We start from the raw sequence: 21,821 nt of genomic DNA on the forward strand, positions 1-21,821 counted from the left end.
TCTACCATAATTATGCAAGTGTATTTACTTCTCTAAATTTTGTAGTTGCTAAGCTCTGTTAATTTTAGCCTGTGAAGAATGCTGGCCCAGTGTACACGACTACATTTGAGTAAAATACGACTTTATAACACATTATATCTGTACTTCATTTCCTGTCAGACATCTCTGCTATTTCTGGTTATGTCACCCAGGCTAAACAATTGCATGCATAGTATCCCATAATGCACCAGGCTGCTAGTCTGAAGCATGGGAGTTAATTCAGTCTCTTTAGTCAGTAACCATAAATCAGACCAGAGACTCAATAACCAGAATAAAGGAAAAACCCTGTGCAGGATGCAGTGACAATAATAACAGAATAAAAACTGCACCAAAAGCTCACACACCAAAGATTTTATTTAAACAAAAAAGTAAGTGCTTTCACAACTAACCAAGTCGCTTCATCAGACAGCTAGTAAAATACTATAAAACATTTAACTAAATAAAAGACATGTCAGGTGATCAGCACTGCTAAGGTCATTGGTTATAGTTAATTAAAAATTGTTATGATTAGTTAAATTAAAATCACATGAGTGCTGTGCATTGTATAGCCTTACTAAGCTCTTATAAAAGTAGAGAAAGCATTTCACGTAACAATAACATTTCACATAACAATAACACTGCACATAACAAGCTAACCATTTCTGTATATATCATACTAAAAATGAAAGCTTCCAAGGACAAGTTACTAGAATTTATGTGGCAATGGACGTGCTTTGAGAAAAGGTTTAAGGGCAGCAATGCCATTCAGACCTGGGGGGGGGGGGGGGGGTCAGCATTAAGCTTCAGTATCCATTCTTGCTCAATGCTTTATGTGTGATTCTCAGTGTCGCCCCCTCTGATGTCAGGATGTATTACTTGTATCACAAAAAATTTAAAAATATGTGTAGGATCTTCACAACTTACATGGTTAGCTAATGCACTGCTGTCTTTCTTATTTTTGATGTCCCTAATATGTTCAAGCACTCTATCTTTGAACATTCTATTCGTTTTTCCTACATAAAATGAATGGCAGGACACACAGAAAGAGAAGTATACTACATTAGAAGTATACTACATTAGAAGTATACTACATTAGATGTAGTGGTTTATGAAGGTGAGTTTTGGGCCACAGTCTTTCCCTTCCCTTGTCCATATAAAAGTTTAAGTGCAACCACAGCTGGTCACCTTGGCATGTCACATAATCTGATGTCACATCAGTTTGCTGTGCTTCTACTAATGCTTAATGTAAGCATTTGTAGTTTCCAGTGTGACTTTTTGCAAAGCATTAGCACTGCACTTTGTCTTTTCTGTTTCTTCATTGACTTTAAGCTGCTTTGTAATTTTGGTATCCAGCCTAATGAGCTTACACGTTGCTTCACTTGAATAACATTCACGTTTTCATGACCACTAACCATACCATACTTGAATATTGATAGCATAAACCTGCATTTTTGTATATTGATTATGTATCAAAACTACATCTGAGTATTTATCTGTCTGTTGTTGTGACTAACAGTGTGGTTTAATATGAGAGCTGAGTTATTTTTTGACTAACTTTGTACAGGTAGCATAAAATGGTAGGAGCATGGTTGACACACTGATTACAAATGAAATGTTAGTAACTGGAGGTTGCTACACATCTTGTTTCAAGTAGTACATGTTACTGTACAAATATACTATAGGCAATCCAGTCATTGGACAGCTTGTTCAATGGCACATTTAGATTTTTGTAAGGGCAAAAAACATGTCGGTGTTCTAATCCTGGACTTTTCACATGATAAGCAATGTGATTATTGCATTAAAAGGGGGGGAGGGGGGCATGACTTGCACAGTTTGATTTTTTTTGCCAGTTTTTCATGCCCATAATGTGAAGCAATCAGATTACTTTAGCGCTTTTCCATGGAGCCACCATGAACCAGGACAACAGTGGCAAAATGTTTCAGAATGAAGCACCATTGCTGAATCAATAACCCAGTGATGAATTGGTGGAACCTGCATTCCTTCAGAGTGTCTTCAGAGACTATGAACAGCACACTGCAACCTCCCATCTATGGCACTTTCTGTGAACATACACTTCACTGAATAGTTTCCAGTACTACATGTGTTAATGAATTTCCTAAGGTTTGATCTTCGTTACATTTAGCTAGTATATGGTGCTGTTGTCATGTAAATGATCACCTGACTAAAGAAAAGATTTTTAAATCACCTGACCCATATGCTTGTATCCACCATGGATGATTCTATCAGTATGGACTGTCTGTTTTTTGTCATATTTGTCTGTCATATTATTCTAGTGTTTGTTGTTTCACTGTCACAGTATTGTCACATACTGACGTAGCCTTACATTTTTTTTTATTTCTAGATTTCCTTTAAGGATGTAAACAAAATGTTGAGACTGATGACTCCAGTGTGGTAACATATTTTAATATTGTATAATAATGCATCTTTATCTTTTGGGGCATTACTATATAATTGATTAGGGCCATTATCTTAGCAAAATAATATATGAATATGTTTAATACTAGAGTTAAAAAGGCAAAAATATATGCATATTTCTATTGGATGAATCAATTGTACATCTGGTAGGCAGAAGTAATCAGTATCAACACTAATTTTCCCTTAGAAAGGGATCTAGGTTACCTTTCTATGAGGCCTGGATTTCAAGAGCCACTGGATTGTAATCATTTATGTATTCATAGACCATTACTAGGCTAACAAACTAAAGGCCTTTCTAAGCCTAGCCAAGCCTTCCAGAAAGAATAATGATGTCCTGCAGCCAAATACGACATTGAAGTCCAGGTATTTATAAGCTACCTCTGTCCATAAGGGACACGGGTGCCAGGCCCAGTGTAAATTTCCTATTCCCCATCCATCTGTCTAGGTAGTGCTTAAACTGGATAATAAACAAACTCAGCTTCACATAGCTGGGAAGCCTGTTCCATAGGAGGGGCAGTCTCTGGGCACATATCTGTCAATCAAGCATGTTCTGTTTAAGTCACAAACAAAATCCAGGTCTCTAGACCATGTATTTCTGGTAATTTGTGACTTATGAATATGTAGGAGATTTATAAGTGTGGGGTTTGCGGATGCCATGTAATCCAGTCATAGATCACTCCTCAGCAATCTATAGGAGACTGAGTAAAGGGAAAGGGCTTAAGGGCACTCTGCATAAGGTAGGTTTGTTACGCCTTGTATTCTTTTTGTAAGGAACCTTTGAGATCGCTCTAGTTACTGCATATACCTGGTCAAGTACATACCAAAGGGAACATTGTACTCTATGATTGGTGTGATAAGGGAGCAGTACAGTGGGATAATGACCTCTTTGAACCTAGACAGTATGTCCTTACTTATAAGCTGTACAACATAAAAGGATTTTCCTCAACACTGTGACCACATGGTGATCGAAGGTAAAGTTACTGTCTATGTGTGCACCCAGATCCCTGACCATGAGGTAAACTTTTAGGGGGTGTATTATCAACATGGTAATTAGCTTGGATGGTTGAATTCCCAAAAGGTAGAATTATGCATTTCTTAGCATTGAGTTTAAGACAATGGAACCATTTATTAGTCAGAGCTATACCTTATTGAAGAATGGTAGTGTGTGCAGGGGAGTCGATGGTAATCCCCAGCTTGCAATCATCTGCAAACTTAGTCAGCCATAAACCTTCAGCATTTGCTTCCATTTCAGAGAAATAGATGTCAAAAGGAGCAGGCCCATTACTGAGCAATGGGGGACTCCACTAGTGACTGGCCTCTTGGTGGAGGTGGCCTCACCTATTTTGACCTCCTGGGTCCTATCATTAAGCCAGTTGGGTATCCAGTGGGTGATAAAAGTATCAGATTAAAGGCCAAACTGGGAAGCATTAGACTACTAACTGTTTTTTTTTAATGTTCTATAAGAGAGAGACAGCACTAATTATAAGTACCTATGTATTCTGTTGAACATAGTTTGATTTTGAAGATTTAGCCTACATAAATGATTGAAGTGAATGTCTGTAGATATCTGCCCAGGACATTATAAGTACATTGGTTATTCTACTTAAGAGGCTTTGGTTTGTGAGCTTTTGGTCTTTCAGGAAAAGTTGTTTACCTGCTTATATACAAATTGTCCGTATTACTGATAGCATATGCACCTAACTGTGTTCTCTTACTTTTCATACAGAAAAAGACGGTTTTCTCTAGTGATTAACACAGGAATCGGTTAATTGTGCAGTAAATTTGTTTAGGTATGTTGCTATACATCACCAGAGAGGAAAACGAGTAAATGAGCAAAAGTGAAGCTCATACAAGCGCAGACTTGAGCACATTATAGCCCCTCACAATTAGTTTTAACTCTGTCATTTGTATAATGAATGATTTATAATTATGAAAATATTCACAATTAGTTATTAATTTTTCCTCTCCATCTCATCATATTGCAGTAGTTCATCACCAAACAAAAGTCAGACTTGACAAATATTTATATTGTATTAATTTGAATATATGCAAAAACACTTTGAAATCTGATACTTTAGAAGAGTATCGTTACCACTTTAAAAATATATAAGTACTCATCTCTATCCACTTGCATTGTTAGTTAATACAAATTTTTTTAGGTAAAACTAACCACCTTTATAAATCACTGATCAGTTTAATATTAATAAAGCAATAAAAAGAGTCTACAAATGATGCCACATATAAAACACTGTATGCTGTCTTTTCCCATTATTTCTGTTTGGGTGACTACAGTATAGGATCTTTTAGTATGAATTGAAGCAGAGAGATTGATACCCCCCCCAAATTAATTTAATTATATTTCAGCAAATAATGGATATTGCATTGTTTTTGTGCTTTGTTTCTTGTATTTAATTTCTTTTTCATTTGTATCTTATATGGTTTTTAAAATACCATATAGAAAAATTAACTAGTGAATATTAAGTACATTTAAAATGTTATCAGAGTGTAAGAAGAGTGAATAGGATCCCAGATTACTTTTATATTAAGATCTTCAGACATAAGTACATTATTCCTAAAGCCCTTTCAGTCACATAACCAGACTTTCTAGGTTTTATATTTCATATTTCACGTGTTCCTATCATATGCATTCAACCAAGGAACATCTTTTCAAGGTTAATTATATTTTGAAATGGCTTGCTAATGGTAGTTTAAAAATTCCAAATGCTTTCTCTTTTCTAGTGAATGTTTGCATATTGTCAAAGAGTATGTAAACAGACACATGTATCTTGTTATGTGTATAATTTATACAGCCAAGGTTAGAGCTATCCCTCTGAGGTGTTCCCAAAATTAGTTACTGCAGTAGCCAGATTTGCTCGAAGGTTCATTGAAAAATATCCAAATAGACAAGACTGGTACATTTAGAAAAAATGTCCAGAAGAATTTATATAATGTTGAAAATGAGTTGCCTATCAAAATAAAACCCAAATAATGCTCATTCATTCATTTTCTGATAACTCATTTATCATACCGTGTGATGGAGGGGAGCTGGAGACTATCCTTGGACTCAGTGGATGCAAGGAAGAGAAAATGAATCCTGTATTATACACGAGTTCACTGGGTGCATATGAGATTTTGTGTGTGCATATGCACAAACAAAGAATATTAAGGCTGAGGACAAAATGTCTGCAACCTACATTGGCCACAGTTACAGATACTCACTCAGCAAGAAAGCCTGAAGCTGAAAAGATCTGGTTCTCTACTCTGCTTAAAGGAAAGCAAAAATGAGACAAACAGCAGTTATCTTAAGGAGTATGGGTCCTTTATTCTACACTATTACACCTTATTTACACTAATTACATTATATGTATAAAATTTATGAACTACATTTACAAAACTTTATTACTTTCAAATTGAAAAAATATCAAAGTATCATCCCTTCCCTCTTTTTGCCACAACTGCATTTTTGTTTTCCTTAATCATCTGCAAAATTCAATTTATTAAATAACAGTTCCATCACTCTAGCTTCCCATATATTGCAAATTACTCCAAACATGGTTTTATCTATGTTATTAACTAATAGTTTATTTGTAATCCCATAATGCCCATACAAAATCATGTCCATGTTAATATTTTCTAACTTATTTATATTTCACAAATAAAAAAACTCAAAAATCTTAATCCATAACTGCTTGATCTTTTACACACTAAAAAATCTCTGTTGATGCTGTCTTGTCACAAAGTAAGCATAGGGCCCAATTCCAAAAGATCTGCTGTCAGTGCAAGTCATCGCTTACACTGAGAGCTGGATGAGAGCAGGTCTTTTGGAATCTGGCCCCTGGTGTAACCCTGTTTATAGACAGGTATTACACCAATGAAAGTAATTTACTTTGAGAGCAAATCTCTCAGAATCAGGGAAGACTTACACTGACAGCAACTCTTTTGTAATCTGGTTTATATTCCTTGCAAATTAACGCTATGAAGGTCTTTATACACAGTCTCCATAGAAAGTCTTGACCCTATTGAATGCCACTAAATCTATTTTTTTAACCCTTAATTGCTTTGACAACCTCATCATTTAATTCTTCTCAAGGATTTACCGCAGAACAGCTGATAATATCCTAATACCTTTCCTTCCTAGTCATGTTAATACTTCTAGTAACAAGCCTGCACATTCTTATTTTATTTTAATATTCTGTAATTTCTTCTTTTTCATAATCCCTTTTCCTTTTAAATCTTCCTTTACTCTTCTACCATGCTCCATACTTACTTTTAAGTTTATCAGATATTAAACTTATATTAGCCTCATCTTTTTCACGCAACATTTTAAATAAATTCATAGAAACTCCAAAAATGATAGGGTTAATTAAACCTAATCCCCCATTCTTAGAGTCATATGTAAAATTACCCTCTTAACAGGATTTAACCTCCTCCTCCTCACCCCCCCAAAAAAAATACTGCTCGCAACAAATCATTCTCTATTTTACATGGAATCAAACAACTTTTGCCAAATACCCATTTCCCCAATGTAACTGAATTAATTGAATACACCTTTTTCTTAAATGACATTCTAAATACCTTCCATAACCTCCCTGTATTAATAATGTTATCAAACAAAACTTTCCAGTGATTGTAAACTACTCCATTCTTTACAAATTTAGCTCCTAATATACTTATGTCTGTTTCTACAAACTTAATAACTTCTGTATCCCTTATTTCACCTACACCATACATTTTCTGTTTACATAACATTAGCTCTACATCCCAAAACAATCACAAACACATCTAATCATTCTACCCATTCCATCTTCCATGCTTTGCAATAATAATAAAATCACCTGCATTTGATAGAAAAATTGGAATACTCACACAGTTATTTAAAACATATTTTCCTTCTAACATCCTACTTAACATTTTAGTTGCCACTGCATTCATAACTAATGAAAAAAAAATACTTATAGCACAACCTTGTCTCAGACGTCTGTTCATATCAATACTTGAACCTAACCAACCATCAACTAATATTTTAACTTTGACATTTTTAAAAACTGATTTCACTAGTTTCAAAACACTCTCATCTGTACCATACTCTTAAAGCATCCCATAAACCATTATGATCCACACAATCCAATGCTTTCTTGGCGAAAGCCAAACACATTCAGGCTAGGCTTATAAATGCCCTAGGGCAGATAGCCTAGTATGAACCTATGAACCTATGAACAGCAACTAATAGTTTTACTTCCCTTTTTCTGTTAATAATTTCATCTATCTCTGTCTTATAACCAATAACAAATTGTAACTATACTTACCCTTAATATCAAGATTCCTTTCTATAAAACTTTCCTTAGTAACCTTATTAAATCTGATTTGCAATATTTTCTTGAAGATCTTATAATCCATGTTATTTTTATGTTATGGGTATCTGATTTTTCATATAATTCTTCTCACTTTTCTTTTTCAAAATAAATGTTATAACTCTTTGAAAAATATTATCATCTACTTCACCTTCCTGCAACGATTCATTAAACACCTTAATTAATATTTTTTTGTTGTTTCCTTAGAAACTTGTAAAAATCATACTATTTTCCATCCAGACCTGAATCAGAATCCATATTAACATTATCCAAAATGTTATTCGATTCTTCTAACATACTTTCTCTTACTAATTTTTCATTAGATACTTTAGATTTTTTCTTAACTCCCCAAATTACCTTTTTCTTTTTAAACACAACCCACCATTTAGCCCATGACTCATAAAAATCTATCATAATTTTATGTTCAAACCAAAAACATTTAATCTCTTTTTCCAAAATACCTCATCTATATTTTTCATTAATCTTTTAATTACTTTCTCCATAGTCAGTCCAAATACTTTTACGATTGGAAAAGTCCATTAATGTTTTCACCCTTTACTGCCATTATTGAATCAGACAAGATTAAAAAAAAATCAAATTTTGTAGATCGAGTACCAATATTATATGCCCACACTTTTATATTCTATAACTTTAATTCACCACATTTCATATCTTCTTTAAGCTTCCTAATGTCAACACCTTAGTATTTTGCACTTTCTTAATCCAAAATTAAAATCCCCATTATAATTATTTTCATGTTTATTATCATATATTCTTTCAATGAATCAAACAACTTCTCTCATCCTTTTATAGATATGAAAGCATATGCCCCTATAATCCTATAAACATCCTTACCACTTCTGATATCTATAACTGTAGCCCTTCGTGCTTTAGTAATACAAAAATCTAATACTTTACTGTCCTCACTAAACATAAATACTACATCTGAGCATTTATTTCTCTCAAAATTCTTTATTACACTTCATTCCCATAGAGCTTCAGTCTGCCTTTTTTCAAATTCAGGAATAAATCTTGTATGCTGTAAACAAACAGTTTCAACCTCACTTGTTTACACCATTGTAATATAACTATTCTTCTTCCCTTACTAACCCAACAATTAACATTATAGATACTACTCTACAGGTATTCCTTTCTTTTTTTTCAGTCTTTGGAGAAATATTTTTAAATGTTCTCTTTCATACCCTTAGTCTCACACTCATGGAACTCCTCTTTCTTACTTCTTTAATACCATCTTCTTCAACATCTGACTTATCACTTTCAGCATCCTCTTCATCAACATTGTTATAGTCATTCCAGTTTTCTTGTACAGTTACATAACGTACTACACCTGCCTTTGCTATTTCTTGCCCTTCTTTGTTACACTTTAATTTTCCCTTTTGACTATTCTTTTGTCATACTCTAAAACATTCTATTCTTTATTATTTTCTATGTCTCTGTCCTCTTTTTGTTTACAGTCAAACCAAAAAAATTACCTAAACCTTTACATATTCTACATTCCTTTTTGCACTTATTTATCATGTGGCCCATTTCCCCATATTAATTACACGTGATTTATTTACAATCACTTATGAAATAATCAAAAGCACCATAAAGGAAGCAAGCTTTTGGATGACCCATGCATCTACTGTACCCCTGTAATCATTTATATGAATTATACTAGACAGATGTTTAACAACATTGTTTTTCATATTTCAAAATGGCATCCAATTCCTACCCTTCATTCCAAATACCCCTTTCAGCTTTGTTTTTTTTTTAATATCAGAAACTGAGCAACACATACCAAAATCAATTACAAATAAGGGATCTCATATTAAAAACTATATTTATAGCTCAGGAAATATTTCTTCTTTTCCCTTTCTCTTCTTTTTCTAAGACATACTCGCAATCACAATAATTTTTACTGAAATGTAACAACCTTTTTTTTTTTCCCTCGAATATAGAAAGCATCTATGTATATAGTGTAAATAGTTTTGATTGTCTCTGCTATGTATGTTTGTATTATCATCAATGTATATAATCTACTTATAGACCAATGGAAAAAAATAAACAAAAATTATTGAAAAAAAAAGAAACTTAGTAACACAATAACTTTTAACATCATTTGATTCAATATCATCTGTTTGAAACTGCACACACACACACTTTCTTTTTTAATTGAATTCCTTTTCCTTGAATTCTTTATCCAAGAAAAATGAAGTCAATCCATGGATAACAGATTTTTTTTTTTCACAAAGGAACAAAAATCTACTCATTATTTTGTCTGATTCAAATGTTATATTATAAAAATGTTCCTTTCACAAATGAATGAATGATCTTGTGTCCTTTGCTTTAAACCCTAATGGTAATACTAAATTGTTCCAGATATATAATGCCTGCCCACAGTCTCTTCCTTCTTTATTACATGAACCAGAAATCTTTTATTTATTCTTTTTAATAAAATTTACAGTACATTTTGTCCCTGCTGCCACTTCTGCAAATGTTCTGCCAGTTCTTTTTTATAATCGTCTTATTCATAAGCTTTTATCCTTTCTTTTTCTCCAACTGCATCTTTCTCCAACAACAATACTTAGTCTATATATCAGACCAGGATATTTCTGAGTCTTCTCCTGGCTCCTCTTTATTCAGAAAATAAACCAACTTCTCATTGGCCAATCCACCTGATGCTACGTCTGTCACTAAAACCTCCTCAAATTTACTTATTTTAAGTCAGCTACATACCGACTGTTTATAACATCCACAAGCTCTTTTTCTATCATGATTTCACACTCCAAACCAGCACCACCATTTTCTACTTCCTCGATTATACTCTTGTTTCACTTGCCTCCCTTTGAACTGGGAAGGGAAATAGGACGTGTGACTGAAAAAAAAATGTTCCCACTTGCAACTTTCTTAATGCCCTGGCTAAATTTCTCCTACTAGTATAACTGCCAGCTTAGATCTCCCCTGAAAAGAGGCCACTAGCCTAGTGGCACTTACCTGGTCAATAAAGGAAAATTAAATAAATAAAATTATATTAAAAAAACATGGTTGTCAACCCAATTAAGATAGAAAAGGATCTGCATAACCATATTAATTAAGAAGAAAAACTAAGAACAACTTTGTATTGCTTTTTCATCCATCATTAAATTTGCTTCTCAGAAATAAACATTTTTATGATCTATTTTATTTTATTATATGAGTCTTAAATGCCTGTACCACACTCTCACAGCTTAGGCATCTGCTTGTCACAGGCTCTAACACTTTGTGCTGAGGAGCCCTCTCTGTCGGTGCAACATTTTGCTTTTCCCTTTATTGGGAACTGGGAAGAACACTAAAAAAAAAGAAAGACAATGTGATGTTTAGCATATTAGCACTAAAACCTTTTGTGTGGAGGACAATTTTTGATTTGTTGAGAATGATGCCAGCTGACAAATCTTTTCAGCTTCAACAAGAAGCTTTTTTGCAGAGTGAGTGTGTCTAGCTGCAGACAGTGTGGGTATTTTGTCCATGACCTTACCACAATGTTTACACACACATGCACGCACACGCACACACACACACGCACACACACACACACACACACACACACACACACACACACACACACACACACACACACACACACACACACACACACAAAAACACAAATGCATCCTCACCAGAGGCAAAGATCACATTGTGTGGTATAACGCACACCTCTCAACTGAGCCTGTTTTGGAGGAACATTCTTATTTTCAGGTCTGATTTACCTCACACATGATGAACCTGCTTTTGGAGATATGTCCCTTTTTTCAGAAACAGAAATGAATGACCTTATGTGGTAGAACTTTGCAATACTGTTTATTTTACACTGCCTCTTTGATTATGTGGTTATATTTTTCCATCATTTTGCCACTTTCTGTTTTTTAAACACTTGCTTTTGAGTAGTATCCCATATTCCTGCTAAACGCAGAAAGAGATATGTGCAATTTGGTATTCAAATTCTATGCTAATTAGATGTGCAGATTTTTTTGCTGGATATACTTACTTTGCAAGGGCTTTTGTTCCTATTTTTAATGTCTGTGGGTTGATGAATTGGGAAAATCAGCTAGTATATATTTAGATAACACATTAATTGTTGTTTTATACATCACTAAAGCTGTTGTCATAACACTAGATAGCTTTTTGAATTTTAAGTACAATGCTTGTCTGCAAATCATATGTAGTCAGAATGAATGTCATTTAGATGACTGAATAGCAAATCACAGAGCTAGGCATAACATACATCTGTGCAATACCAAGAAAACTATGTACATATTATGAACAGCATACAGAACCTACCTGAGATGCTAAATACCTCAGAGACCAGAGAAAGTATTCTCATTTTGGATACATGAGACAAAAATCTGCTTAGCCCTCATTATATTTTTTTAGCCAGCCACTGTCTGTAGATACAGTACAGGAAAAGTCCATGCTTGTTTAATACATTCCCAGTCTTGTGTGGCTGTGGAAGTTACTAACTCATATGTGGTCTGATTGAGGCAGTTAGTGGAGGCTATTCCATTAGACTTTTCTTTTTTGTCTGAAGCCTGTGTGATACAGTGGAAACATCTTTGGTAGCAGCCAGAAGTGAGCTTCAGGGTGTCAAAAATGTAGGTTTAATATTTTGGGTAGGACAGACACAGTACTGGGTTTAATTATAAGCAGGGTGTTCTATAGATAAACTCATTGGAGGTTGCTGAAGTATTGTTTTCCAGGAAATCATTAATTATATTTTTACATCTTGTAAGCTATAAGTTTAATTAATTATATTTTTACATCTTGTAAGTTATATGTTTTTAAGGTTTAGAATTTTTGAGTTCTGCACTTTGCAAAAGAATATTTCAACAAATACCAAGAGACTGTCTAGTTTTCATGTTGCAGTCACTTAGGACTAATATTTCAGACTACCCCTGTATTGTTCATCTTTTAATTCATATCTATCACTGTATATATATATATATATATATATATATATATATATATATATATATATATATATATATATACATCTATATATATATATATATATATATATATATATATATATATATATAGATAGATATACATACATACAGTATATCCATGCATACAACTTACCATAATTTACATAGGTGCAGAAATGGCAGAAATCTTCACAACAGTCACCCCGGCTGACACAGTGATAATCACAGCTACATCCGGAACTTATGTAATTGTAGCAGTAATTCCGACAAGATCCTTGGAAAATGAATAATAACAACAAAACATTTTAGTCACATAAAAAAAAACAGAATTTAGAAAACATTAATGCCCTAGTTTTTTTCTTACTTTCTAGCTTTGGCAAAAATAATACATTTCGATTGTAAAGTTTACCTTTGTGGCAATGATTTTCACAGGTACCTACTGCTCAACAGCAATAATGAAATACTTATTATTATAGCCTAGGTTTTGAGGAAACTAGAAAGATATATGGCTATAGAAGCTTCTAACAGGGAAAATATTCCTGAAGTAAGTTAGTGTGATTAGCTTTCACCATATTCAATTCTCATCAGTGCTAATGTCTCACATTTTAAAATCTGGGCAACAAAACCAGTTATCTGCATTGTCAAATTGCTCAGTCAATTAATATCATAAGTTACTTTTTAAATTTTATTCTTTTTGTAGTAATAGCAATTCATTAGGGTACACAAGGCTTCAATGTTCATTGTTAAGCAACATAATGTGGAAAATTAAAGATGAAAATATATATATGATTGTTGTTCAGTATTCACCGTATGATTTTTCTGATCTGACTTCTATTTATCTTGTATGTTGATTCTGCTATTTGTTACTGCACTTCATATGATAATAGCTTATTAACTGAACTATGTATGTTGGAGATTTTCTCCCTGGGACCCCGATGAAAATGAGATTCATGCCCAGTTAGACTTTCCTGGTAAACAAATGCCAAATAAATAAATAATAAGTAAGTAAATAAATAAACAAACAAACACATGCTTTCCCCCCCTAAATAAATAAAAGCCTTGCAATGCCATTTAGAATTTAAGTCCTTGCAGTTGTTGTAACCCAACTGATCCAATGTTAACATGTTTTATGGCTGGTGTTTACCGTGTTCGATTCTGTAAGGCTATAAACTGAAAAGGAACGTAAATGGAACATATTAATATGATTTAAAAGATAAACACAGGTCACTTCACAGCACAGCACTTGATGCATTGACCCTCCTCTCTCCCCAGCTTTGATGTATTGCTTCCATCCATTCCAACCCTCTACAACCCCTTTTCCCATTTTTGCACATGGAGTCGGGGTGTCACTTCAAAGCTAACAGTCATCTCAAGCCAACATTTATACTGCCATGTTGCTAGACCTGCCCCAGTTATTCTGCCATACCACACATACAAGGATGCTCACATTCACACCTATGGCCATTTTAGATTGTCCAGTTCAACTACTGCATTGTTTTGGAATGTGGAAGGAAACTGGAACACCTGGAGGAAACCCATGTGAACACAGGGAGGACATGCAGACTCCAAACAGAAGGCACCCCAGTCAGGAATCAAAATAGAGACCCCTTTGTTGTGAGGTGACAGCAGTACCTGATGAACTACCCCGGCATCCCTAGGTGGGCTTTGATGTATTGGCAGATGTTAATAACACCACCAAAGCATCACGTTGCAGACTTTACTCACTGAAACTTTATTAAAGTAATATAATGAACATTTGGGCAAACAATCCTTTTTCAGGCTAAACAATCAAGCAGTGCATTGAAATTGGCACACCTTATATAATTATGACAGTAATTAATTAGTTTGGTCTGAGGACCTTCTCACTTTACATACCTTCATCTAAAATATATTGAAAACATTGGATTCAAATACTTCCTGCTGAGACATCCAGCTTAATTTCTATTTGCATTGTGCCTTCAAAAGCCTGCTCCTAGAATTATTCCTCAAGTTAAGTTTAATAAAACATTTCATAGCAGAAATTTTAATAGATACTCATGGATACTGTCCAGTATGTTTAAATAATATAGAAGGCATATTCCATTTTGTGATGTTATGCAAGAACTCTTGTATTATCACATTTAGAGGATTTTCTATATTAGATACATTCAGTAAAAACAAAATGAAAACTCCAGCAAAGTAGGAACTAGCTGTGGGTATGCATATTTCAGCCTTGTTATGACCTCATCAGCACAGCACAAGCAGAGTGTTTGACTAAGAATTAGAAACACAGGGCTGTTATACCCAGCTGATGTCCATTATCATTAGGGTCACTGCAAAAATATCCCAAACAACAAACTAAAACAATGAGTGATAAGGTCACTGAAAAAACAATCAGTAAAAACAAAATGAAAACTCCAGCAAACCTAGAACTTCCAATAAGTGACCTCCCAAGCCTCTTGTATCAGAGGCACATGGGATATATGCAAATGATCCTTATGAACATCAGGTGTTTCAGCTAATTGGCAATTCTGAATGCCCATGACTTGTTTCATCATTTTAACGGACAATTTCAGGCCAATAAAGCCAAACCCCACTAGCTGTGGATATGCATATTTCGGTCTTGTTATGACCTCATCAGCACAGCAGAAGCAGAGTGTTTGACTAAGTATTAGAAACAAAGGGGACTGTTGGGCTGTGTACAAAAGGAACAGATCACCCCTCAGTAACCTGTATGGCACTGAGAAGAGGGGCAAGGCTTTGAGATGGTCTGCATAGTTTTTATGATTTTAGGCCCTTGATATTCTTAGTTATAAGCACTCTGAGCAATTGAGTTCTGTCAAATGTTTGGACAAGTACATACTGAAGGAGGCATAATATTCAAGGATCGGCTTGATGAGTGAAGAATACAGTGAAATGATCACATCTTTGGACATGGACACTATATCCTAATAATAGTCTGTGCAAAGGAAAATCTCTTTATCAAGGTAGTCAACAAGCAGTAATCAAAGGAAAGGACAGTTCATTATCTACATAGGTTCCCAGATCCTTATGATCAAAAGTATGGCATCTAGGAACAAGAAAGTCCTTGTTCCATTGTATTCAGCATTCATCAGACCTATCAGTGAGTACAATACCCCCTTTGGTATGTACCTAACTAGGCATATCCAATAATTGGAACATCCACAGAGGTTCCTCACTAAAAGAATACAAGGTGTAAATAATGTATTCTACACAGACCACCTCAAGCCCATCTCCCTATATTCTGTCTCCTACAGGCTGTGCTGGAGATCTATGCCTGGCATACAAAGCATTGTTAAACCCCACCCTGATGGACCTCCTGTCTATCCACAAAGTATACAGCACTGGAATTATCCATTCTGAAGACTTAAACCTTGCCTGTGATATAAATAGGACCGGCTGGAGAGAAAGATATGTATCCCAGAGACTACCCCTTCTCTGAAACAGGCTCCCATCCAAGTCAAGCAGAGGTCCTCCCTAACCCAATTCAAATATAACTTGGACAATTGGATGGGGAACAGGAAATTCATCCCTGATTTGGCACCTATGTCTCTAATGGACTCCGGCAGTCTGTAAAAGGTTCATTTCCCAGGCCCCTGATTGTAAATATTTCATCTCCCGAGCCCTTGCTTACACTTATCAAGGGTAACAGAACTTATCAGAGATTTGGGATGCATGGCTAGGCTTAAAAAGGCCCTTGTGGTCATTAGCCTAGTAAATACCTATGAACTACAGGATCAGTTTTTAAGGGTGTGCTGTCATTGTGATAGTTACAAGACACTTCTTGCCTAATTAAAGATACAATTATATATTTCTTGGCATTCAGCTTTAGTCCACAGTTTTGATACCACCTATTTGCTTGGAAAAGGCTCTCTTGGAGGATCTTTGTGTTCTCTGGGAAGTTAATGATAGCACCAAGTTTATGGTCATCTGCAAACTTGTTTATCCATAAATCCTTAACAGTAGCTTTGACCTCTGAGAAGTAAATGGCAAAGAGGAGTGACCCAAGGACTGAACCCTGAGGCATATCACTAGTGACAGGTCTTTTGGAGGAGGTAGAGCAGCTCACACTCATTTTCTGGATTTTATTTGTGAACCAGTTTGCTTTCCAGTCAGCATTTAGTTGAGATAAATTATTTATGATACCAAAGTTTGGGATATTGTTGACTGACTTTGTGAGTTCTAGATATGCAGCGTGTACTGATTTGCTATTTTGAAAGAAGCAAACCAGGTTAAGTAGGCAGGATTTGCCCTTAGTAAATATTTACTGGCTTAGTCACAAGTTTATATGATACCTGTGTTCTTATTTATGAATTCCATGATCATCCTTTCTATAGCTTTAAAGATGAGTCTAAAATTTCCTGGGTCTGTTAATGCTCCATCTTTGAGCAAGGGGATGAGTGTTGTAGTCCTCCATTCATCTGACTCAAAGCCTGTTTGCAGGCTATATTGAATAGCCTCTACACAGGGTCTGACAAGTTCTGTATCAGGCTGATCAATATGCAGCCCGGTATGTTATCATGCCCTATAGAAGCAGTTTTCTTGAATCTGAATTGTGCCTTGAAGATCAAATTATGGGAGATTTAAGAGGTTGGAATTGAGGTGGTTTGAGATCTAGGAATGTAGGTGAGGAGGGGTTTTGAAGTTAGAGCTAAATGTATCCATTAGTAGATTGGTTATGTCCCTTAGGTTTGAGTATTCACGTGCATATAATTTGGCAGTAAAGATTCCACATAAGCAGTGAGATCACTGAGTTGGAAGAGGTTGTTGAATTTAGCCAGCTTATCACTCAGGTTTGGTAGATTACTCTCGGCATAAATTCTGAATACTAAGGTACTGGAGGATGCTTCTGGTTATAGTCTTAAGCTAAATGCGACTGATTTGTGTTCTGATTTGACCAGGCAATGAGTTACAATTGATAAGGAGAAGAGCTGTTCCATAATAGCGATGAGAAAGTATATGATTTTTCTCTCCTGGATGGGATTTCGACTAACTAGTCTAGAATTTTTGTACTGATGAAGTCCAGAAATCTCTGGGCATACATGATAGAGAATGAATATTTCTCCCAGTTAATGGATGGGTTGTTGAAGTCTCCTAGGAGAATGGTGTTTTGCTTAATGCAAAAGAACTTCATAGTAGTTATGTATGAACTATGATTTGAGGGGGACATAAAGGGTGCCCATTGTTTAGCCATGATTTGATAAGGGTCTTGTTAATGGTAATTTGGATACAGAGAATTTCCAGATTGTTATCTTGTTGAACTAGTCTGAAGGTGAAGTGTTTTTTTTTTAAGAAAATGATCACCATAACAATGCAGATATTGATGCTTTCCAGGATGAGAAGTACTTGAAGGGAGTTGTTTTTTTTGTTAAGACTCATAGTACTGAACAGCAATACATTTATGTTATCTGGATTCTGATTTGTTATGGTGCAAGCTTATAAGGACTGATAGTTCCTAAAAAGCCAGTTTGGGGGGAACAAAGTTTTAGATAATATAGCAAAGGCAATTGTTGAAGATATTAGCCAGGCACGTTATAGCTATTAATGCCCTACTACCAAATTAGAACATGCTTCTCCTATCAGATCATTCCACTTTGACCAGAACATTTCCTTCATCTAAATGAAAGCACAACACTGAGATTTTTTGTACACCTTGCCAGCTCTAATGAGCATCACTGTACCAAGCTACAGAAATGAAGACAGTTGCAAGTAGTCTCCCATTCCACTTTCCTGCTTGCAGCTCTTATCTTAGAACTGCTTTTAAAAGATATTATATACCACTGAAACATTTCTCAGGGATCAGAGAATTTACCCACTCACTTAGAACAAGGGATGGTCTACAATTAGTAAGACCCCCATTTAAACTTAACACCACTGAAAGTGCATTTAGCAAAATTGAACCAGCTGACGGAGCTCACTCCCAGAAGACATCAGACTACTGTCTGATCTTAAAAGCTTTAAACTGCAACTGAAAAGCATCTCACTGAAGACAATAAATGTAAATGAAAATAGGCCCCAGGATAAACTACTGACTGTTTCATCAGCTCGACCCGACTGATATCTATCCTCAGGCCTTACTGTCCAGCTTTCCATTCTCAGTTTCATACCAGTGCCATTAACACACAAGCTAGCTCAACAATGTATGGACATGACTGACCTTGCACAATGCTGCTGTGCAGTCCTTGAATAGTGTAAATTTCTACCCTATATGGCTTAGCATTATGCAGTGTATTATGAATGTATAAGGTTTTAGTATCTGTTTGTATCTCTACTGACTATTGTTTGCTTGTACTTTAAAATGTGCATTTCTGTTGTAAAGCACCAATCAGTGTTTGCCTGTACTTAAACTGTTGTGTTTCTGTTGTAAAGTACCAACCAGCATATGATATTCTTTTGTTACTTATGTTTATGTGTTGTCTACTTGTCCAGGTCATTGCTGAAAGGGTCTTAAGAACAGTCTACCTACTCAGTTAAAAAATGAACATAAAGTAAAATAAAAAATAACAAAATGAAATCATTCTGTGTGATAGTAAAATGCTCTATGATAAGTGCATACCTACCTCAGACACATATTCTTGGAGTTCCATCATGTCCCTTTTTATATATTCTCTGCAGGTAAATCTCAAGTTATTTACACACACTTGGAAAATGACTATATCATATTTATACTTGTGGTAGAAGGGGTTGAGTGCCTGCAAGATGTGGCTGATCCCAGCACCTGATAGGCAACTGACTGTGTCCCCCTTTCTGGAGAAGAGAACATTAGTGTGTCTCACAATGGGGACACCTATATCTAGTACGTCAGACTGTGTGGAGGTTTACTTTTTGGGCTTTTGAATTAAGAAACTGTGACTCATTATTTTCATCATCACCATCAACGCCATTTTCCCATTTTTCTACATGGAGTCATGGTGTTGGGCAACTGATGCAATGTCTCTTGATTCAATGCCACTCTCCTGCCTTCTTTGGCAGTCATACATGAGTGTCATAGATCTTCTGTGGCACAATCCATTCATCTCTTTGCTGGACACCCTCAGTTCCCTTGTCTTCTTACCTTCTGTCCCAAATTGTGCATGGACCACAGTGATTTATTTGCTTTGACCTTATCTGCAATAGGACCTACTTGGACGTCTGCTCTGATATCGTCATTTTTTTTTTTTTGTTACTCATCGTGCATCAGGGGCTACATCTCTATCATCTCTAGCCTCCTCACCTGCTCTGCTTTCATTGTCCAGCTTTCTGTACCGTATAGTATTACTGGTCTCACCACTGTTTTGTACATCTTACTTTTTAGCTTTTTTAACATTCTTTTGTCATGAGCCACCTCTGATACTGTCTGCCAGTTGACTGCATGTCTTCTGATTCTAGTTGTGGTTTCCTAATTCAGACTTCCATTCTCCTCAGCCACTCCTCCCTGTCAATGATTCATTGATGTATAGTTAAACGTGGGTGCTGCCTGTGTTGCATGTCTCTGATTTTGCTGTGGGTTTGTTACTTCGGTTACATGTAACAGGCCTTTCTGGTTTAGACATGTTTCTTTTAAGAGCCTCTACATATGTAGGTCTATTTGTTTGGTCTGATCTGTGTGTGATAGGTTTAGTGTGATATTGAGTAGTACTGACAACCTACTTCTTGATTATAGTGTCTTCATGTCAGGGTTTTAAAATCAACAGCATTAAATAACCACACCTCTCACACACTGTGCCAGTTTGTTTAAGTAATAAATGGTTGCCAATAAACATGAGGCAATTTCCGCATTGCCTTAGGATGCTCATTTCTACTAAGTTAGCTACACAGGCAGTTGGAAAGTATAAATCCATGGTTTCAGGTGTTAACTAATATATATAGCTTATTATATGCAGCCATGACCTGATTGGTAAACAACCCTATTTAAATTTACTTTAATTTAGGTCTCATAGAATTCCTGAATATGTTCCAATTTTTGCCATATGAAATTAAATTATCAGCTTCAACAATCTCCTTACCACAAAACAGATTTTAAACATACTTATTTCCACAAATAAAACACCCTGGTTGTAAATTATTCTGAGTTAGGATTATAACCTGTTGGGAGTTCTCACATTTTTTCCATATTTTTCTTTCATATCATGTTAGTTTACTGAAGTACTTCATCTTACCTACTGCAGATGTTACTACATCACGGCCTGTTGTAGCTGTAGCTAAACAAAAAGAAAATGATCAGGACATTAAATACAACAGATGCCTTAGATATACAGCTGTTTTTGTGACGTGCAATGTTTAGAAATTATAACATAAAAGAAAATTGATGCAGTTATACAATCATTTATTTTAGCTGGACTAAAACTGTCCATTGCTTGACAGATGACCTAGTCTGAAATTTATCAAAAATATTTCTGAAAGCAGATATGATAACATGAACAACCTCAACAGTTTACTTTACAGTTTAAGTATTAAAACCCACGGTTAAAAAAAAAGATAACAAGTATCATAAAACATGCAGTGCCACCGCGTATGCATACTTTGTCACGCTTGTCAACCTGCATCAGCAATGTAATACATATATGGTCAGTAGTGTGACCAGAACACAACTGTGACATAACCCATAAGACTTTTTCTCTAAAAAAAAAAAAACTAAATATATATAACCTATATTTATATTTCCATATCCTAAAAATATGCACAGAAAAGAAATTTTAAGAAAAAAAAGTATCAGAAATGAATGGACCTTTGCTAAATGTCAGCCGTCTCAGCAAACATAGTCAATTTCAAAGCATATCCATAAAGGATATCACAGATTCCAAAGTATACTCCTTTCACTGCTGGATATTTGATATGCTAACTGGGAGTGTTACAGTCTTTATAAAAGAATACAAAAAGCCTGAAGAAAACATCTCAGGACTAGAAAGTGCTCATATACTAATATCTGTGACACATGCTTTTTGTCTGCCCGACTGAGGATGAGGACTTTCTGACTAATCTTTAGGATGTAAAATAAATGAAAACGCAATACTTATAAGATATTTTAATTACTGAAACCTCATCTTGAGAAAAATACTCAATCTCAAATAAC

At 35.1% G+C, this 21,821-nt stretch overlaps 1 protein-coding gene and 1 long non-coding RNA gene across 2 annotated transcripts in view; both read right to left on the reverse strand.

The window, feature by feature from the left end:
• The window catches only part of LOC122788969, a 39,505-nt gene extending 18,554 nt beyond the window's left edge, over positions 1–20,951 (reverse strand). The window contains exons 1-2 of the long non-coding RNA XR_006362757.1: positions 20,908–20,951; positions 12,924–13,043 (exon numbers count right to left, since the gene is read on the reverse strand). This is a non-coding gene — a long non-coding RNA (uncharacterized LOC122788969). The remainder of the gene's footprint in view (positions 1–12,923; positions 13,044–20,907) is intronic.
• The window catches only part of LOC122788658 (deleted in malignant brain tumors 1 protein-like), a 1,289,564-nt gene that overhangs the window by 320,287 nt on the left and 947,456 nt on the right, over positions 1–21,821 (reverse strand). The window lies entirely within an intron of this gene.

Source organism: Protopterus annectens, chromosome 14.part0, assembly GCF_019279795.1.
Source record: "Protopterus annectens isolate FY-2018-M chromosome 14.part0, PAN1.0, whole genome shotgun sequence".
NCBI classification, from domain to species: Eukaryota; Metazoa; Chordata; order Ceratodontiformes; family Protopteridae; genus Protopterus; species Protopterus annectens.